The sequence below is a fragment of the Equus caballus genome, chromosome 1, assembly GCF_041296265.1.
Source record: "Equus caballus isolate H_3958 breed thoroughbred chromosome 1, TB-T2T, whole genome shotgun sequence".
In the NCBI taxonomy this organism is placed as follows: domain Eukaryota; kingdom Metazoa; phylum Chordata; class Mammalia; order Perissodactyla; family Equidae; genus Equus; species Equus caballus.
The window spans coordinates 90,136,424-90,157,981 of NC_091684.1; the positions used below are offsets into that span (position 1 = coordinate 90,136,424).

The 21,558-nt window shown below is 42.0% G+C and overlaps 1 protein-coding gene across 9 annotated transcripts in view; it reads left to right on the forward strand.

The window, feature by feature from the left end:
- The window catches only part of SIPA1L2 (signal induced proliferation associated 1 like 2), a 212,098-nt gene that overhangs the window by 43,196 nt on the left and 147,344 nt on the right, over positions 1 to 21,558 (forward strand). For all 9 annotated transcript variants that reach the window (XM_070264665.1, XM_023647516.2, XM_023647538.2 and 6 more), the window contains exon 2: positions 6,142 to 6,189. The gene's annotated coding sequence lies outside the window, so the exon portion shown is untranslated. The remainder of the gene's footprint in view (positions 1 to 6,141; positions 6,190 to 21,558) is intronic.

Sequence of the window (21,558 nt, forward strand, 5' to 3'; positions counted from 1 at the left end):
TGTTTTGAGATTTAAGTTATGCACGGTGCGGTTTTGAATAGGCGTATTTGTCTAGAATGTTGGTTATGAGTGACACAAGCCCCACTTTATCTTAAGCAGACAAGGAAAGGTATTGCTCAAGCAAGTGGGATGTCTAGGAGGAGCATGCTTTAGCATTGTCAGACCCAGGGGCTCAAACATTGTCGTGAGGACTCTTCCTCTCCGGTTTCTTGGCTCTGCCTTCTCAGCTTTGCCGACTTCTTCACCTTAGCCCTTTCTGTGTTACCAGCAAGATGGCAGCCAGCAATCACAGCTCACCACCTCTTAGCTTAGTACCCTCAGTAGAAACCAAATTCTGTCTCCTGGGAACTGTCTAGTATCCCAGAGAAGATGTAGATGGCTTTGCTTTGGTTCTGCACACTGAACTAGTCGCTGAGGAGAGGCAGTGGTGTGCCTGAGTGGCCCGTGGGCAGCAGTGCATTAAGGGCGGGAGAGTTCCTCACCAGAGCCAGGAGAAGGGGGTGTGGACAAGGTATGCGGAGCAGACAGCCCCTGCGTCTGCCATGGCTCATGGCAGCAGAAGAGGGAAGTGAAGGAAGATGGGAGCTCTTAGCTGAGGTACGGAGATGAGTCGAGGGAGAGGACATGAACTCTCCTTTTTGCAAGTTGAGTTAGAGGTGTTGGTCAGTCATTCATGTGGCAGTTGGCTGTTTGGGCACAAGACAGAGGAGTAAGGTGAGCAATGTACCAAAATAAGTGACTGATGATAGAGTTGGGCATGGAATAGGTAAGCTCACTGAGGAGGATCATATATTAGGTTGAATCATGAAATTTCTGCTTTTTTAGGTCAAAAATGGATGAATATTGGTGATTTCAGATGAGTCAGCCCAGTCTGTGGGAATTCGCATTTAGAAATGCCTCTGTTCTTTTTTTCAGCAGATGTGTACTCTGTGCCTGTGCTGGGCTAGCCTCCCCTGTCCTTTTCCTCAGCAGCTTCCGGGTCTCCATAGAGAGCCAGTCTCTTTTTCCTTTCCTCTTTCCTCTCTTTTCCTTTTCTTCCTTTTCCCTTTCCGCCTCCTCTCTCTCTATCCCTCCCTCCGTTTTTTTTTTTTGGAAAATATTTATCAGGTCCTTTTTAAGTGCAGCGCACAACGCTCAGTACTGGATATGCAGCCTTGAACCAGGCCTTGTCCCTGCCCTCCTGGAGTCTAGAGTCTAGACACGAAAGCAGTGTTGTAGGGCTGATGGAATTCTCTATGAGGTGTGGTGTTGTAGGGCTTAAATACTCTATGAGGCACGGTGTTGTAGGGCTCATAGGATTCTCTGCGAGGTATGGGGGAGGCATCTAAGTCCTAGCTTCTTCCTGATTCACCCTGGGGCTGGGATGGGGGAGAGGAGGGCCTGCCTGAAAGTTGAATAGGTCTGTACCTTGCTGATAGGGTTGAGGGGTGAGGGCATGGAGCTCTCCCCCACACCCACACCCCCACCCCTTTGCCATGGTCGAGTTACTCACTCCAGTGTTACCTGCTTATGAAGCTTTTTCTTCCCCACCTCCCTCCTCCCAGGTAAAATTTGGCCTCCTCCTCCTTGGTGCCCTCACTATTAGAGATGTCTTCCATTATGTTCTCTTGACACTTGGTTACACTCTTCTCTTTAAAAGTTGGCTCCCTCTGTTAGGCAGTAAGCTTTTGGCGGCAAGAACTATGCCTTAGCGTGGACAGCATTTAGTTTAAGTATTTGGATGCTAGAGGTGCTAAGTAAATATTTGTTGAACATTAGTAACTTTGGAGGGGCTCTATTTCCAGTATCTTTCTCCCTTCTCACCTCTATATAACTTAAAAAGAACACCAGAGTATATATACAAGGGAATATTATTCAGCCTTAAAAAAGGAGATTCTGCCATATGCAGTGACAGGGATGAATCTGGAGGACGTTAATGCTAAATGAACTAAGCCAGTCATAGAAGGACAAATATTGCATGATTCCACTTACATGAGGTATTGAATCAAACTCATAGGAACAGAGGGTAGACGGTGGCTTCCAGGGGCTGGGCAGCGGGGAAATGGGGAGTTGCTGTTCAATGGGCATAAAGTTTCAGTTACACAAGATGAATAGAACTGCTGCACAACATGGTGCCTATAGTTAACAGTCCTGTAGCATGCGGTTCATAATTGCTGAGAGAGTAGATCTTATGTTAAATGTTCTTGTGACAATTAAACAAAAATATAACAGCCACCAAAAAAGCCCAAAAAACCACGAAACGCGACCTGAGTGATGGGAGTGCCTTGTGTTAGGCCAGACTGAAATGACAAAGGAAAGTGTCTCCAGTGACATCGCAGGACTAGCTGAGAGTTTTACATTGTGCTCACCTGACTTACAGTGAGAACAGACTCCTCGGGCTGGTCAGTCATTTGCTGGAGCTTTGCAATACGTTTTAAAGTTAAGCTGATATCTTGGTGTGTAGACACCTGTGTAAAAGGAGACCTTTAAATAGCCTGGAAACAGTTAACAGAGACCACTGGGTCTCTGTGTTTGTGTGTCTGTGGGCAGCTGTTTGAGACAGTAAAGCCTGATTATGAGCGCTAGTGATGGTCAGTGGTGTTGAATGTTGGGTGTTGACAGGTGCACTGGTTTCCAGAATACATTTCCTGGAGCAAGTGGCATAATCTGATGTTCATTTCCAGAATCCTCTGTGATCTAAATCTCTTCAGGTAGGATTGGCTGCTTGAATCTGGCACTGATTCCATATTCGGTTTTATGCTTCTTGAGGCACTGTCTCCTGAGGTGTGTACTGTACTTTGGGAATGGGTGAGGGCTGGGTTAGGATTGCAGCTGTGCTCCCCGAGGCCTAATGATGATACCCAGAGAACCATAGGATATGACTGTGGCTCACAGATTTGGTGCAGCAGCTGTGGCTGGCCTGCTGGCCCAGAATTGCGGGGAGAGGCACGTATTGCTTGTGCGTATTGCCAGAGTCCACGAGTGCAAGGGCAGAAGTCAGCACTTATCACTATGCCGGGAAGAGATCTCATTTGGAAAGGAATTTTTATTTTAAAATAAAAAATAAAAACAAAAATTAACTTTCCCCTGGTGCTGGCCTTTCCTGAATACTAGCAAGCCTGTCTTAATAGACAACGGAGAAACAGTGATTTTGAGCTGGATCAAGTATTTCTGTTCTTCTCAATGGAAAGAAAACATTGGCTTTCACTTTCTCAGAGCCCCATTTCACTGCGAAAACAGCTGAAGAACCTGCTGGTAAGAGCAAAGGGCCAGACCTCTCTCTGCCTGCAAATCTGGTTTTCTGGCAGAGCTTCCTGTGGAAGCGTCAGGCGCCTCCTTTCAGCAATGGCCCAGGGAAGAGGGGAGCATCTTCCCGTCTCCCTGACCCCCTGCAAGGCAGCCCACAGCCCCAAGTTCTGCTTGAGAAGCCTTTGCTCTGCTGAAAGCTCGCTGATTTTTTTTCTAAAGGTAAAACAAGGCAAAAGACAATAGCCCCTTGCCTCAGATAAACCACCTGCTTGGTAGGAAATGAAGCAGAACCTGGAGTCCCTCATGCCTCATGGAGAATTTGTGGTTTCCTTTCCTGTCAGTAAACAAAAGCCATCAGTTAAAAGAGTGGGACCTTAATTGTTTACAGGATGTTTGCTGTTCAAAGGAAGGAGAAGTGCCTTTGACAGAGCTGTGTTCATTGTGCGGGGGACGTTACGACATTGGATTAGGGATCTCTGCTGGAGAAGAGAAATGCACCACACGTTTAGTCACGAAACAGACTGTTTCATCAGTAGGACTTTTAAAGACTTGTTTTCTAATAGTTGAAGGTTTTATAATGTATCAGCCTAAAAATGTAGAAAACAGAAAGCCTCTTTGGAGAAAAAAAAAATTGGTTCCTAAAACTTTGAAAAATATTGACGCTTTAGAGGGCTTGAATTTTTTGAAATTGTGCAAGTTCGTGCTTTGTTTGCAAGAACCATTTGTCATTTATAGTGCGGTTATGGCTCCTACGTAGGCCTCCCCAGGTTGCTTTTCTGTGTATCTAGTGGTGTGTCTGGGTTCCCTGGCGTACCCGCTCCGCGGCGGAGACCGTCCCCATCCTTGTTCCCTCGGATCCTAGCACGTAGCTGGGAACAAGGAGGCGCTTGGTGGGCACTTGCTCAGTAGATGAATGCTTGGTTGGATTGAATAACTAGTGAAGACTGAAACCGTGACATCAGATGCTCAATAATATGTTCTTTTCTAATTGCTTAATGTTAGGAAAACTTTTTAATAAAAGCTTTGGTTGTTTTGCTTTTTTTTTTTTTTACTATGGTAAAATATCCGTAACATAAATTTTACCATTTTTAAGTGTATCGTTCAGTGGTGCTAAGTACATTGAAGTGATTGTGCGACGATCACCTCCATCTGTCTGGAGAGCTTTTTCATCATCCCAAGTAGAAACTTTGTATTCATTTAACAATAACTTCCCATTTCCCCCATCCCTGGCCCCTGGCAACCGCCATTCTTTCTGTGTCTATGAAGCTGATTATTTTAGGTACCTCATATGAGCATTTGTCTTTTGTGACTGGCTTATTTCACTCAGCATAATGTCTTCAAGGTTCATCCATATTGTAGCGTGTGTCTAAATTCCCTTGGTTTTGTGAAGCTGAGTAATATTCCATTGGATGGATATACCCCAGGTTATCCATTCATCTGTTGATAGACACTGGGTTGTTTCTACTTTTTAGCTATTGTGAATAATGCTGCTGTGAACATGGATATACAAATAATCTGTTTAAAACTCTGCTTTTAATTCTTTTGGGTATATACCCAGAAGTGGAATTGCTGGATCATATGGTGATTCTATGTTTAAGTTTTTTGAGGAACTCACCATACTATGCTGTAGGTTTTCAAGCTCAGAATTTGCTAGGCTGTAGAAGTTACGTCAGTGAGAATTTCTTTCCTGTCTCTTACCCCTGCACGTAATCTTATATTCTGCTAAAATTGAGGGACTAATAATAATAACTCTTCATCAACTGTAAGTGCTTCATAAAAATTGAGACAGATTGAAAACGATGGGCTTTCTAAAGCGAAGGCCAGTTGTAACGTTCTTGGTAGGTGACCCTATAATTTATCACCTTTCAAAGAGGGTCACTGTTAATGCTATGCTGGGACAACAGGTGTAAACTGGCCATCTCCAGACGCTCCACTTATTGGGGTCTGTCTTTTGTAGGAAGCTGAGTATAGGGCTGCACACCACACACTGTTGCATTTTGAGTCTGTGCAATGTCAGGTAGGAGTGTGGCCCCAGCGCACCTCCAGTTTAGTTTGTAGAAATTCTTATAATTACTATTTTAAAAAATGATGTAGTGAAAAGATCATGATCTTAGGAGCCAGGCTGACCTGAGTTCAGAGCCTGCTCTGTGTGACCAGCTGATTCACTTTGGGCGAGTAACCGTCCCATAGAGCACATCTCCTCATCCGGGGGGCGGAAAAGGATGATTTTTTAAAGGTGATTATGAGTTTGTAAATAATCTATATAACGTGTTTAGTAGAGGGCCTGGTCCAGAGTGTTGCATAGCTAATAGGGACCACTGTTGCTGTTATTAAAAGCAGATGCAGTGCGACAGAAGTCAGTACCGAAATAGACACCTGGAGCAGAAGTTCTCAAAATTTTGGTCTTAGGCCCCCTTGAGGATTATTGAGGATCCCAAAGAGCTTCTGATGATATGGCTTATCTCTTCTGATACTTAGGATATTAGAATTAAAATTGAGAAGTTTAAAACCATTTATTAATTAATTGAAAATGGCAACAAGCCCTTTACATTTTACTATAAATGTGTTTTATGAAAATCACTATTTTCCAAAGCAAGAACATTTAATGAGCAGAATGGCGTTGTCTTACATTTTGCAAATCACGTTAATATCTGGCTTCAGAGAATACAGCTAGATTCTCCTGTCTTTTACACGGTGATATGTCGCTCAACCTCTGGAAGTCTCCACTGTGCCCTGGGGGAAGGAGAGTGGAAAAGATAAATAGTGTCCTGGTACCGTCATGAAAATGCTTTTGACCTGGTGGTCCCCTGGAAGGATCCTGGGAACCCCCGGGGTTCCTCAGACCATACTCTAAAAACCACTGACCAAGCGTTTTTCTGTGAGTCTGAACTGGGTCTCTTTCTTCTCTTGTAGGATCTTGCTCCTGGTTGTGCGACCTGAAGCCTGCTGTTCTCCCTGCAGGTAAGCCTGTCCAGAATGCCAGAGCACAGAGCCTTCCTGACCCTGAACAGCTGCTCTGAGTTTTAAATTGGGCTTACGTGTCCCATTAATGGTGGTTTTTTTTAAAAGAAATACATAAAGATTATTTCTCTTCCCCTTGGCTTGTAGATTGAATGTTTTGATTTTTCGCTCTTCCACAGTAAACATGGGCTTTAAGAAGCCCATTTGAACTTTGGAATTGCCTGAATTGGGGGCTTCAAAAGGAGTCACAAGCAAGCTCCTCCGAGCATCTCTTAATGTGTTTAATAGGATACGTTGTTTAAAATTGGTTTGTAGGTATCTACATGGAGTACCTCTTAGGTTAAAGGGCACAGTGTGAGTGTAGTGGTGGGTAAGTGGTGGCGCAGAGGCAGCTGTCCTGGTGGAGGAGTCTGGCATGGCAGGGGTGCCCTACCTGATAGGAGGCATTGCAGGAAGGCCATGGAAGGAGCAGCTGGAGGACGGCCCAGGCTTCCTGGATGAGCTCTAGCCAGCTCTGCTTGGGGCCCAGGGGTCCCACCCTAAATACTTTCCTCAGCCAGAGAATAAAGACAGAGCTAGCTGCTCCCTTGCTGTGTGTGTTCACAAATGTGGCATTTTCTGTAGCAGCAGGAAATAAGATGGGTTTGTGCAGGAGCTGTCAGAAGTAACCATCGCCTGGCGCATTTGATCTCTCCACTTGGATTATCAAAAGTAGATTGCCATCCTTCTCTCTCAGTCTCTCTGTCTCCACACACACATGCACACAGTTTTCTTCTGCACTACTTAAGGATAAGTTGCATACGTCATGGCCCTTTACCCTCCAAGTACTTCAGTGTGTATTTCCTAAAAATAGAGATACTCACTTAGTTGACAGTAGTTCAGTGATCAACTTCAGATACTTTAATATTGAGTTTTTATTTATACCTAATCTATTATTTGAATTTTAGTATTATCATCTGACCCAACGTGTCCTTTCTAGTGTGGCTGTCCCTCCACAGGAGTCCAGTCCACAGTCTGGTCCTGCATTTAGTTGTTGTGTCTCTTGACCATCTTTACTTCCACAGCCTTTGTCGTTTATGTGTGTTGGTGCATTTTGAAGTCTGTGGCCTGGGAGCCTGCATTTAAAAATGTTTTTAAATGGATAAGCACTTGAACAGTGGCCAGGTGTCATTGGAGGAAGCAGTAGATATCCATCACATGTTTTCTTATTACAAATTATACATAAAATATAGGTATGTTGAATGGCGAAATTGTGAAACTACCTGCAGAGAGAGAATAGGAGAAATCGAGGAAACAGCAGAAGAGACTCATCCAGAGAAGATTATGTTCCCCCTGAGATGTGGCTCAGAAGGCTTGGCTGACATGCTCATGAACGCTTTTGAGCCTGAGTAAATTACCCTGTGGAAATAACAAGAGGGAGGTAATTTACATTTCAGCATGGGAAACGGGAACTCTGACCTAGGTTTGTTGGAAGGAAGGACCCTCAGTTTGTGCAGCAGGACTTAGCCCTCCTGGTCCATGGTCCCCACTGAAGCCGGGTGCTGAGTTCATTATGCTACTGGCCTCCAGACTGCTCAGGGCACCTCGTGCGCCCGGGCACAGCTCTGACTATCCTGTCTGTTACTGTGCTTTTGTGCACCGTGGGGAAATAGCTGCTGCCTGGAATGAACACTTTCTAGGTTTTCTCAAGTCAGTTGCGTGTAGCCGCTAACCTAGTGGATATGGTCTTAGTTAATTTCTTTATGGTTAATTTTGGTGAGTGAAGTTATGGGGATATTATAGAAATGCAACAGTATAAACATTTGTGATACATGCTCATGATTTTAAGCTTCCATACTTCATTTTGTCAATAATTAAATTCTTGAGTTTTTAAATTTGGAGGTATGTTCAGTTCAGACAACGCAGAAATATATAAAGTAGAGCATAAATCCCCACTGTGCTCTTACTCCCGAAGGCGATCGCTGTTGATAGACCTTCTTTTAAATCCACGTGCACACTTTTTAAAAACAAAAACAAAAATGGGATTAATCAATACAACCTATTTTGCCAGTTCCTTTTTTCTCTTACCATTACATTGTGGACATCTTTTCATCGTCACCATTTAGGTAGTTCCTACTGGTTCTTTTTAATGGTGAATTATTTTTCAGTGTGTAGATACACTGTAATTTATTTAATCCCTATGGAAGGACATTTAGGTACTTGTCATTGTTTGGTTCTTATTAATAAAATGTTTGTTTATAGACTTACGCAACTATTACCTTAGGATAAATTCCTGGCCATGAAATGCCTGGGTGAAAGAGCGCACACACTTAAAGTTTTGTGGCTGTTGCTAGATTGCCCTTCAGATAGATTGTGCCATTTAAGATTCCCTCAGTGACATGAGGGAGCCTCTAGCTTTCACCCGCAGTGAGTAGTCTCAATATTTTATTCTTTTTTGATTTTCATGTAAGAAGTATTTATTGCTTTAATACTTACGTTCTTTTCTTTTTAAATTAATGCCGAAGTTAGGCACCTTTACATTTTTACTGGCCACTTGTATTTCTTTTGCCCACTTATCTTTTGAATTAGTATGTGTGCTGATTTTTTAAAAACTTTTTTATTCTGGGGGCCGGCTTGGTGGCATAGTGGTTAAGTTCATACTTTCACTTCTCGGCAGCCCGGGGTTCACCAGTTCGGATCCTGGGTTCGGACATGGCACCACTTGGTAAAAGCCATGCTGTGGCAGGCGTCCCACATATAAAGTAGAGGAAGTTGGGCACGGATGTTAGCTCAGGGCCAGTCTTCCTCAGCAAAAAGAGGAGGATTGGCAGTAGTTAGCTCAGGGCTAATCTTCCTCAAAAAAACTAAAAAACACCAAACTTTTTCATTCTGGATATTAGTCCTCTGTTACATGATACAAACAAGTATTTTTGCCAATTCTTAGTTATCTTCTTTGTTTTACTGTTTGGGTCATTTATGGTGTGAATCCAGATGAACTCTTTAAGAAGACAGAGTGGAATAAAGCTGTGCTACCTCGCTTAGCCCTCTGTACTAGTTAGTCTTTTTTTTCTGAGTTGAAAATCCATTTTAGGCACTATCTTCATAGGGGTTACAATTACACCCCAATTAGAAGGGACATCACAAATCTTTGCAACATACCTGTTAAAAAGTATGAATGAAGTTCATTTGCTTTGCTTTATTTTCTCTTTTTCAAAGACCTTTATTCTTACATAAACTTATATGGAACAAGTACATTGTTTGAAAACTATAGATCTTGTAACAGCATCAGAATTTAGGAGGTGACATACTGATTTATTGCTGACTTGTTGCACAATCCTATAGAGATGGTGTTACCGTTCAATGTCCTCATTTTCCCATTGGTGAAGTTAGGACCTCTTTGACTCAGCATCATAAAGGGTTAGAAGCTTATTTATCAGGGGATTAGGGGACTTGTTCTGTGGAGAAAGAAATTACTATGATTAGGGGATTCCTAAGAAAAATTTGGGCTGAGCTTCAAATTCTTGTCCTTACAAAGATGAGTCGAATTTTCCAAGGTAGTTGGTACCATAGGGTTAGTGGTGTGTATTTCAGCCTTCAGACTTCTGATAACAATTTTTAACTGCTTAGGCATTTTCTTTCTTTCTTTTCTTTTTTTTTTTATCCTGAAAGTTCATCTTTTATTTAAACTTTGTGAATGATAGTCCATTTAAAAATATTATGTTAAAAATGAGCCTCAATCCACTAGTATATTTACCAGTTGCATTTTAGGGTGAGGCAATCCCAAGTAGGCGCCATTTTTGTAAACAGCTCTATTGAGGTATGGTTGACAAGTAAAAATTGTATGTATTTAGGGTGTACAATTTGATGTTTTGATATACATTGTGAAATGATCACAACCATCAAGCTAATTAACATATCCATCATCCCATCTAGTTGTCTTTTTTGGGGGGTGTGTGTGGGAACACTTAAGATCTACCGTCGTAGCAAATTTCAAGTATACAGCACAGTATTGTTAACTGTAGTCACTGTGCTGTGCATTAGATCTCCAGACCTTATTCGTCTTGTGAAACTGAGACTTTGTACCCTTTGACCAAAATCACTCCATTCCTCCACTACTCTATGCTTCTGAGTTTGACTGTTTTAGATTCTGCCTATAAATGAGATCATGCAGTATTTGTCTTTCTGTGTCTGGTATCCTTAGCATAATGTCCTCGAGGTTCATCCATGTTGTTGCAAATGGCAGGATTTCCTTTTTTAAGGCTGAGTGATATTCCATTGTATGTATATATCACATCATCTTTATCTCTTCCTCTGTCTGTGGTCATTTAGGTTGTCTCCGTATCTTGACTGTTGTGAATAATGCTGCAACAAATATGGGAGTGCAGATGTCGCTTTGAGATCCTGATTCCAGTTCTTTTGGGTAAATAACTCGGAAATGGGATTGCTGGATCACATGATAGTTTTCCTTTTTATATTTTGGGGAACCGCCATACAGTCTTCCGTAATAGCTGTACCAATTTACATTCCTACCAACAGTGCACAACTGTTCCCTTTTCTTATTTATTTGTATCGAAGCATAGTTGACATACAATACTGTATTAGTTTCAGGTTTCAAGTGTATGACGTAGTGATTCAACATTTATATACGTTATGAAATGTTCATCGCAACAGGTTTAGTAAACATGTGTTACCATACAAACTTATTCCAGTGTTGTTGACTATCTTTAGGTATTTTCTTATCAGAAAGTTACTGTTGTGATGACTGGAATATCTTGTTCCTCCTCTCTCTGCTCTCAGCTTTAACCTTCAACTTTCTGCCTTTTGAAAAGAATCAAAATAAGTATTGGCAGGGAGGGGGTGCCAGGCTTCCTTTCCATCCTATATCCTATCCTTTTTTCTTTTTGGCCACTTTTGTAAGACCAGTAGAATTCTAGGACTCTGATGGCCCTCTGCAGGGGCCATAATTTATCTTCATTCACTTAAAATGTTCTCAGACGGATAAGTTTCTCATTATCCTGCCCAGGTTTCTAAAGAAATATCATATTACTAGATCTCCCTGCTAGGGGCACCGTGCTGGGATAGACGTCATTTGCTTCCTTACAGCAGCAGCGCGCCATCTGTTTCCAGGATCAGGATGTCACGAATGGGTCTGAACTGTGGTGGTGCTTGATCCTTAACTCAGGTGCTTGGATATTGGGAAATGCATTAGCCTATATAGAAAACTTTTAGGTCATCTCTTGTCTCTTCCTTAAGTTCGTTTTTTGCTGTTTACACTCATGGAATTTAAACATGAGTTAACACAAACATTTTCCAGCTTATGTGGAAAAATATTTCATTTCATATCCCACTGTCAGCCAGATTTAGAAAGGTTTAGCCACCTCAGGCCAATGATCTTAAAATCTTGAGGACCTCAGGGGAAGGAGCCTGTGGGCTCTCCTGTTCGTGCCTCCTGGAGGGTGATTTTGTTCAGTAAATATTTATTGGGTAATTTCTGTAAGTGGTGCACCCTGTTAGGCATCAAAGGAAACAAAATGATTAAAATGTGGCCCTTCCCCTTCAAGAGTTTATAATCTAATGGAGAAGAAAAAATTATATACAAATAGCTTTAATGAAAGGTTCAGTGGCTATGATCATCAAATACGAGGGCAATACTAGTGAGCTGAGGTGGCTGTGGATCTCTGCACCCTCCAGGATGTCTGGCATGTCGTAGGCACTGAATACACATGTTTGAATGGATGGATGAGTACATTTGGACGTGTACATGTTGGTGTACTTTATTCATAGCAAAAAGGAAGATTACTGTAGAAAGAGATAATTTCTTGGATTTATGTATGGCCCCATAGGGTATAAGAAATTGGTGACATCACCAGGACCTTAGGGCAGGCTGAGCAAAGTCTGTCTTGAGAGTCGCCCTTTCCCTCGGCAGTCCTGCTGGCTCCTCGGCCGCCTCCTCCCAAGCCGGGGAGAGCCCTCCGTTTTCTGGAGCACCCGAACCCATCGCTTGAACAAAGTAGGATTTAGTCCTTAGTTTGATAGGTCCAGCACCCTGGCTTCTCAGGACTGATTCGTGCTAGTCAGACTAAAAAAAATCTGCTTTGTACTTGGAATTATTTTTCTGAATTGACAAGGTAAGATACGCTTTTCTTGATAACTAGGAATTTCTTTCTCTTCCTTCTCTTTTTCCAGTTTCTGTTCTTACCATTAGGTTCCATCTAGTTGAATAAATGACAGTGTGCTTTATGTCTCTTATATTACAAATAGTTTTTCCCAAAATGTAACCCTCATCAACCTGATCACATGAGAGGGACTTTGTGATTGAATGTGTGTGACATACACGTATCTCATTTGCAATATATTTACAGGTCATTTCCTCTTCTTCCTAATAATTATTATTGTTCATTATTGCAGCTTTATTTGCTTACTTTTCACTATGTGGTAGATAATATTTTAGTATTTCACCTATCTCATTTCCTCTCCCAGCAGATCTTTGAAGTAGGTTTTATTATCCACATTTAAAAATAAGGAAACTGAGGCCCAGAGAGGTTAAATGATGTGCTCAAGGTCACAAAGCTCTTTATGTTTGGAGCCAGAAGGAGCTGGGCTGTCAGACCTCACTCTGTGGGAGTGCCCTAAGGGTAGGTGACTTCAGGAGTCCCATTTGGTCTTATCTTAGAGAGATTTCTGGATGGATCTTATTTTCTGCAGGCAGATATGAGAAGAACCAGAAGGAAGGGTTTGTACAACTGATAATGCCCATATCCATATACTGATAATGTGTAAAGATAAACATACTGATATTGTGTAACACCAAATGGAATCCTAACAAAGCTTTAAGAATGTGTACTAGAATAATATGAAACAATCGTATGTTCTAATAGTCAAGTGAATGTTGCGTGGATGACCCATGCATGGCCCGAAGACGCATTTACCCCTGAGTGTTATGAATGCTGGATCTTTTCCTAGTTAGTTGAATCTTCAACTTAAGTGGCTTCTTTGTTTAACTGACAATTCTGCATAACCTCTGAAAGGTCGATGGGACCAATATGAAAGTCAGTATATTAGGAATTCTCATCACGAAAGGTCTGAAATGCAATCTGGAACTTTGTATAAGTCTTCTACAGTGTTAGTATTTGGAAAACATTTACAGTACTGTATTATAAAGTACTGTATTATAAAATGCAGTACTGTATTGTCATTCTGTTTCCTTAGTGAAAAGCTGCTAATACTTAATACTTAGTTCATAAACCCGAAAGCCAGCGGGGCTTTCTCACAAAACGCATTGTAATTTTGTGAGTTAAATCTCAGCGCTGTTTGTTTTATTTCCTTTTTTTGTTTGTTTTTATTAAACATTTCTCTAGAGGAAATATCTTTGGAAGGTTTCATAAAGGAGGCATTCAAGGAGGAACAATGAATAGCATTAAGATTTTGATTCTGGAGTAAAAGAGCTGTTTTTCCTTGCTAAAAGCAACTTTCCTGAGTAATTAGCCGTGTGTCTGATAGAGGCTGAGATGGAATCGTCCCCTTTTGAGAGCCATTCCAAATGCAAGCAGTCCTTCTGCCTCGAATTTCTGTGACCTGGGAGGTTGTAGGATCTTAGGTCACTTGGTCCCCTTGGCACCGTGAGGTGCAGTAGGAATAAAGTCACTGCTTCTATAAGGTGGTTTATTTAGAGAGAAAGGACTAGAGAGTCTGCATGTGCAGTGAAATGTGCTAAGTGTTTATATTTAATTACCTCCTGACAACTGTGAACAAATTTCCGAGATCAGATTCTTTGATTCTCTCTGCTGTTCAGTATAATGATAATAAAAGCTAGCAGTCTGTGTTGTAAGTCTTGTTGTAAGCCCTTGGCAGGTGCTCTTTCCTTTAGCATAGACTGCTCCTATGGCCATCTTTCTGGCCCTGCGGATGCAGGCACTCTGAGGACAGAGATGCTCAAGGGACTTGTAAGTGCCAGGGCTACCACTCTGGCCTGAGGAAGGAGATTCTAGTGCCCGACTCTTAGCCCTGAGCCTGCGCTGGCTCCTGTGTGTTTGCAGAAAAGAATTTCTGGCAAATGGGCTTGGTGGAAATAGTACAATTTAGTGATAAGAACACGAAAGAACCTTCATTTTAAAGTTGGAACAACATTGGGGTTTGCCATCCAGCTTGTCAGATTATTAATTTAATGTAACCTTAGGCAATTTACTTAATAGCTTATATGCCACAGTTTTGATATTGGCAAAATGAAGATAATAATCTATCATAAGATTTTTATCAGGAATCAGCGAGGCAATACTTGTTATAACTGATCCAGCTAGTTTATTTCCTTTTGATTTTACCTGAAAAATCAACTGAAGTCTGTTTGTAAGATGCTATTATTTATTACTTCTCCTATCTTAAGATTTGTCCTGTCCCCAGAATAAAAATCCATACTAGAATCTCTTTTTTATAAATATATTAAGAAAAGAAAAAGTGAATCTCAAGTTAATATTGGGGATTAAGGTGTATTAAAATTTAGATTTTAATTTTTTACTTCCTTGTGATCTTATCTGACTATTGTGGTGGCTGGCTATTGTATCTTGGTTTTTATTCTGTCTAGTGGTAGTTTCCAGATGAGTAGCCCTGGTGGCCTCTTGGTGGCCCATCCTTTGCAGCCTTAGTCCCTGCCGCTTACCCTCTCCTGCTGGTTTTTGCTGCCTGCCTCTCAGCCTGGGCAGTGGACCTTACTTGGCCTAAAATTAGCCTTTGTTGTTTTAAGCAGTGGTTCTCAGACCTAGCTGCTCATCTGAATCACCCAAGAAGCTTTTAAAAATACCAATGCCTAATATTTAAAACTGGTATTAAAACTGGTATTTAAAGACTGAACTGGAAACTGAATTAGACATCTGTCTTTTTTTTAAAACTTCCCAGGTGATTCTGACGTACGGTATAGGCTGAGAACTGTGCTTTAGTGTAAGGGAAACTTGCAGGGGCCGTATCCAATAATTATTATAATGTAATCATCACCTTCATGTCTCTTTCAGTGGGGAAAAATGGTCTCTTAAAAGTGGCATTGGATACTATCGAAACGTGTGGCCCAGTTCCCTCCTGACCCCCCCCCCCCCCCATTTTCCAGTATAGGCTGTGAGGGGTAAGCTGGCTCCCTGTGTGTCAAACAAGGTGAGGAACCCAGAGGAATCCAGGGGGAGGCGACCTCGGGGGCTTGGGTGCAGCCCGCGAACACATTTTGGCATTCTTTTCCATTCCTTTGTCTATTGTTTGGCAGTTTAGCATGTAGGAATTATTCTTTGGTGTGATCTGCCTGCCGAACCATACTATTTTTAGGCACTAACCCACACAATAGGTTTATAAAAAGGCTATTGAACCTTTTGAGGCTGCTGGATTTTGTCTGACAAGGGCTGAGTTACGAGTAGGCTCTCCCGCCTCACAGTTCAGGCATGTAGGATTTTTTTGTTTCTTCTTTAGAAAGAGTGTGAATAGCTTAAAAATACAGTGGTTTGGCAGTCTGACAGGTGACGCCAGGTGTCTACACAGCTCTCCTCCGATGGCCTGGCTCACCAGACACAGCTTCGCAGGTGTTTGTTATGTTGCTAATTTTTATTCTCCGTTTCCTTTTAAAATGTGCTAAAATATGCAGAGTTAGTAAGTGCTGGGGGAGAAAAGTGAGCATGTGAGGCATTTTCTTGTTCTTGAATCTCTGCCCTCTGTCTAAGAAGATGTGTTTCCTCCACTGAGGGGGTGCCCTCGCCTGAGTCTGCTCATTAAATGGATGAAACAGATAAACCCAATACTAAATGTTATTTTAAATTCGTTTCTAAAATGGCAATCAGACCCTGCTGTGTTCTGATCCATTCTCAGAAATATGCGTCCGTCCACTAGCAGGCAGAAACATGAGGTTACTAGTAGTTTCAATGGAAAAACAATCTCTCATTGTAAAATCACGTGATGCCCTTTCTGTGTCTACATAACAGACTGGGTGTTATTTCTGATTTTTTTCTTCCTTTATTGTATCTCCCTCCATTAAAACGCTATAATAGGCAGTGTATTAGAATTATGGCTATGTAGCTTTGACTTTTTAGAGTACATATCTTCATAAAGATCATTCCCAAAATAATTTTCCACCAGGCAATTAGCCAAGTAAAGACTTTCTGCGGCAATGCTTAGTGAGAGGATAGAATCTTAAGTTAGCTTTGATGACTTTCCTGATTAATACTGACGATTTTTAACTCCTTGTTTCTGTTGGTGTTACAGGTTTGTGATTTTCCTTAGCATTTGAGATGTGCTGTTGGGATCTGTGTCTCTCTGTAAGGACAGGCCTAACCGCTCTTGTCAAGGAGTGTTTTGGTTTCCCAACTACTTTTGGACCATGCCCCCCATTTCTGCTCATCAGTATTTCTCTGGGGCCCCATACCCTCCAGACCTCTTTGGGGATTTGTTGCTGATCTAAGGAGCTAATCCACGTTAATGCCATGGTCCTTCTCTCAGGGCCTCTTAGAGCAGCTGGAGCGGTGGGGACCCTTCAAGGGGTTGGCTTTTTGGCCTTCCCTTCACCTCTAGCCCCAAAGGGGCTTAGTAATTTCCTAACCTTCATGTCAAGAGTTACCTTAGATCTGCTTGAACTGTCTGTTCCCAGGAGCACTCCACACACTGCCCTCTGTCCCCTCCTCTCCTGCCCCTGGATTTTGATTCAGTAGGTGAAGGTGGAGGTAGTAAATGGAATTTTCATCCAGATCTTTCTGATGCAGTTGTCTGTGTGGACCATTGAATGGGAAGCAGCCATGTAATTCAAAACTTCATTGTCTAGATGAGACATTCAAAGCCCAGCAATGGTAAGTATCTTGCCCAGGGTCACACCTAAGACTTGCCAGTCAAAGGTAAAAGACTGTATTTCCTTCACTTTTGTATTGTGTATGTAGATGTTGCAGAAATGACCAGAAAGTTAATTGGGCTCTTTATCCTGGACACAGGCAAATTGCTGCTTTGCTCGTTAGTTTTCCATTTCCTGTTGCTAGAGACTCTGTGTGTGTGTCCCTGTGACAGAGAGAGACATAGGATGAACCTGTCATCTATGTACTCACCCTGTGCAGGACCAAGCTCAAGATACTGAGTCTGAGATCCAGTTTGAATTCTTGTATAGTGAAAGAAGTATTGTTAAGTGTATTATTTTGCCATTGTCTCGGCCTCATGTTTGTGTTGCGTGAGTGCTCTGGTTAGTTTCCCATGCTGATGGATTAATTAGCAAGTTTCATTTGACAAAGCAGGTACGGATCAGGGGCCGTTCAGAGTCTGGCAAGTAAATGCCTAAAATGTCTTTATTATGATCACTTAGTGACTGACACATATTTGCAAGTTCATTTAAAATAAGCAAAGCTGGCTTCCTGAAATTTATCTGAAACCCCACTCTCTTTTACCCTGATAAAAAATGCTATAGAATTGGGAAGAGAATCTAGGCTGGGGTGGTCATTTATGTCATTATCAGGAAGGTCCAGGGTTTCATATTATTTGACTGACTTTTATTGACGTGGAGAGATTGTGGTATACCTCCCAGGGAACTGGCACATGTAGGGAACGTCTGTACCAAATGACTCTTTTTATATGTGTGAACAAGTGTGTTAGAGTCACAATATGTTTGTCTGGCACATGGTAGGTGCTTAATAAATATTTGATGAATGAAAGTTAAATGCTTTAAGAAAGGCTCCTTTTATATCTATTAGAATTCTAGCTCAGGATACAGAATTCTAGTTTTTGTTTACTCTTTCCTCCTCATGAATATCTGGGCTCTAAAATCTAGTATTTTTAGTGGGATAATTTACATTTCTTATTATTCAAACTTTATATTTTGGTATTTTTCCAGTAATGGTACCTCTCATGATTCTGTTCCCTTTGAGAAGTTCTATCCGGTTGAAAGCTTATATTCTGGCTGATTTTAGAACTCATCACCAATGCAGCCTGGGCCCGGGGGCTGCTGTGGGAGAGGCTTTGCATCAAGGCTCCTGGACGCATCAGTGAGCCTCCTGAAGGCTGGAGGCCTTGCCCTGCCCCAGGCCTGGGCCTTCTTCCTCCTCGCTGCTACCCCTCCTGCCCACGTCTGTCAGGTGCACAGGCAGCTGAGAGCTAGAGGTTTTCCTACTGAGCAAACTGAGCACTAAGCAGCGAGCTCCTGTCCTTGAGGACCAAGCCATCACTGGAAAACTTTCCTGTGTCTGAGGAAATTATGCCCTTTTAAAGGGATCTGTGAGTACTCATTAACTTGGTAGGTGGATGATCTGAAAAAGAAGACTCTGAATTAAATTTTGTATTCCCAGAGGTTTTACTAAAGACCAGTGGGGAACATGATTGACAGGGAATAGCAGCTTCTTTGGAATGTTGCTATTTGGTTATATATTACTAATGACCAGATCACTGATTTCCTGTTAGCTGCTTGGTTTGGGGATGTGCTTTCTGGTCGGAGGCGGTTAAGCAATTCTATCCTAATTGTCTGATGGACAGGAAAACGGAATTGCTGGCCACAGTGCTGCCACCATTGTGACAGGGAGAACTAACTCAGACTAAATTTCTTTGCTGGCAATGTAGGACTGGCCAAGGAATAAGTCTGTTCTGAGCTAATTCTTTTGGGGCCCTGAAGATCCAACGATTCTGTGTGTAACAGAGATAACAGAGTAGGCAGGGAGAAAAAGTCAGGAACAAATTGAGGGGAACCAACAGGAGGAAAATGTGTTTCAGGACTTGAGTTGCTGACATGTAGGTATTACCCTCCCTGAATCACAGAAGTTTCATGCCCCTGGTGAACAGATGGATCAAAGTCGCCTTTAGTAGAAGCATCATGGCTCACTCTCACAATACAGCAGTTTCCTGTTTTAAAGTAATATACACAGATCTTCATTTACTGATAAATTAAAGGATATTTATATTTGTATCCAAAAGCTTTTTTGATTTATTGGGGTTTGCCCATTAACAGTGATATGTACCCCATATATGATATTTGGATAGAAAGAAGGAAATAAAATCACCACAAGTGCCAAAGCCCAAAGATAAAAAATTGATGACATTTCTGGAGAATTTTCTCCATCTTTTTTCTATGAATAGGTGCGTCCATGTGTAGTTATATAGTTGTGAACATTGTGTATATTTTGGTATATTTTTATTAAAGCATTCTGACATTGCACATCTCATTATCTCATGGTCTTTACAGACAAGATTTTTGTGCTAGAACATTTAATGCATTTACTGTACAGAAGCTGGCACAGTAATCTTCTCAAGAACACAGACCTGGGCAGAGAGGGGCTGGCTTGCCCATGCGGTTCCCAGTTTCGGTGGCTTTGGTTGTGGAGCCCAAAGCACTCTGTACACATTTAGATCTAGCTGGAGCTGATCGAGTTTATATTATTATTTGCCCGTATTGAAAGTGTCCCTTCTGTATGAAGATGTGGAAGAAAGAGTTTATTAAATGAGACCCTGGTGCCCAGTGATAGAGCTCTGCATAATGAAAATAATTTACTCAGCCTGGCTGATTTCTAGCAGAATCCTTGCTTTCCCAATGACTGGCAGGAGGGAAGCTGGGGGCTGTGGCTCCCTGCGGGGCTTGGAGCCCTGCCATCTGGGGTTGCTTGGGTAAGTTCAGACACTCCCCTACTTTACATACTTGAGATCACCCATCCACCCGTGGGATGAGGACTCTAGAGTGTGAAATTAACACATCAAGTGAATTTATATCCTGGTAGCCTTGGGCTGGTTTTTGCAAATTAAATTTTGTTGAAATTAGCCTCAGTCTTGCCAAAGCAGTATTAATTTAGTTTTGGCGAAGCAAAACTGTTTCTGTGACATTTCCACGACGGTGAGTTGTGCTAAGTAAATTGTTGTCTGTTGGGTAAAAACTAGTAATGACCAAAAGTGATTACCCTCAGTAAAAACTTGATTCACACAGTGTAGAAGTCTGAAGAAAACATGCGTGAATACAAAGGATGACGCATAAGCCAGCAGAAACGCCAGCCAACTCTTCCAAAAGAATTTTATGGGCGATATTCATTATTTGGCACTCAGAAAAAAAATGATTTGTGTTTTCAGCTCACTGAGAGTGGATCCATCTCTCAGACCATAATCATGTTAACTAAGCTCACTAACCTGAGTATGTAAAAGCATGCCTGCTTAGTAATTTACAGAATTAAATATAGCCATCATGGGAAGCTGAAAACCGACCTGTTCTCTTCCCCACGTTCTCTGCCTGAAGGTAGCAGAGGGCTGCAGGTTGCTTGGCTCATTTGCCTTTGGAACAAGGGAGATGGGCGAACTGGGCAATCACTGGATTCAGGCAAGGACCACATAAGGGAAAACTTCCTGTCTATGGCTGAGGTTCCTTCTCCCCAGAGAATTCTCTCCAGAATTTGCTCCGAAATTCTCCTTTTACCATGTCCCCAAATCCCTGACCTAAACTCTTTCTTTAATTATATTTTGCCATTAATTAGGATACAGTCAAAACTTGCAGGCCTTGAGGCTTCATGCTCTTTAAAGTTTAAATCTCAGAGGGTGATATTTCCGCCTTATTTCTGAGCTCTCTGGGGAAGTTTCACTGTGCAAGACTAAAGCCCGTGGCAGCTGGCTTTCCAGGTAGGGTTCTGTTAGAACAATGCCTTTAGGACTTATAGCCTTTTCCAGTAAGGCTGTTTGTTTTGGCTTACTCTCCACACCAGCATTGCTTTGTTGATGTAGATATAAAAATATTTCACCTTTTTGTTTTAAAGGTATGATTTATCTCTCGACTGGTTGCATAACAGTTGATGTCATGCTGGCACGGGGTCTTTGCCCAGCTGACGCTCTTCAGTTATGGGCTGGCTGGCAATATTTCATTTAGCTGATATATATATGTATATTTTTTATATCTTCCCTGTGCCAGGTAGCTTGTTAGGCAAGGTGAGAGAATACAAAATTGAATAGATTTCTCTGATTTCTTGATTCTCAGTCTCGTGGGCGAGACAAGCATGTCAATAAACATTGGTAATGTTGGATCATGTCTGCAAGAATACAGAAGAGGCCAGAGCTATGGCTTCCCCGAGGCAGAAGAGCACATGGAAGACAGCAGCTGGAAGGAAAATATTCTTGGGGAATATTGGGAAGTCCATCGTGCCTGGGAGTTAACAGGGGCTCAGCTATAGGGAATGGAAAGACCGTTTGGGTTCATCATTTGGTAGGGCCTAGTGTGCTGTGGGGTTAGGAGAATAACCGACATGCCTATGAGGAAACACACAAGGAAATTTGGGGAGATCTTGGCTAAAATTAAACACCCACCGCTGCTGTATAAGCTAGCTAAACAACTGGAGTCCCTTATCTCACCTTTATTAGTGATACGGAGAAGTACATTATAGGGTGTCTTATGGAAAGTAGAATGCCTGCGCCTGTTAAGGATCCACTGAGATC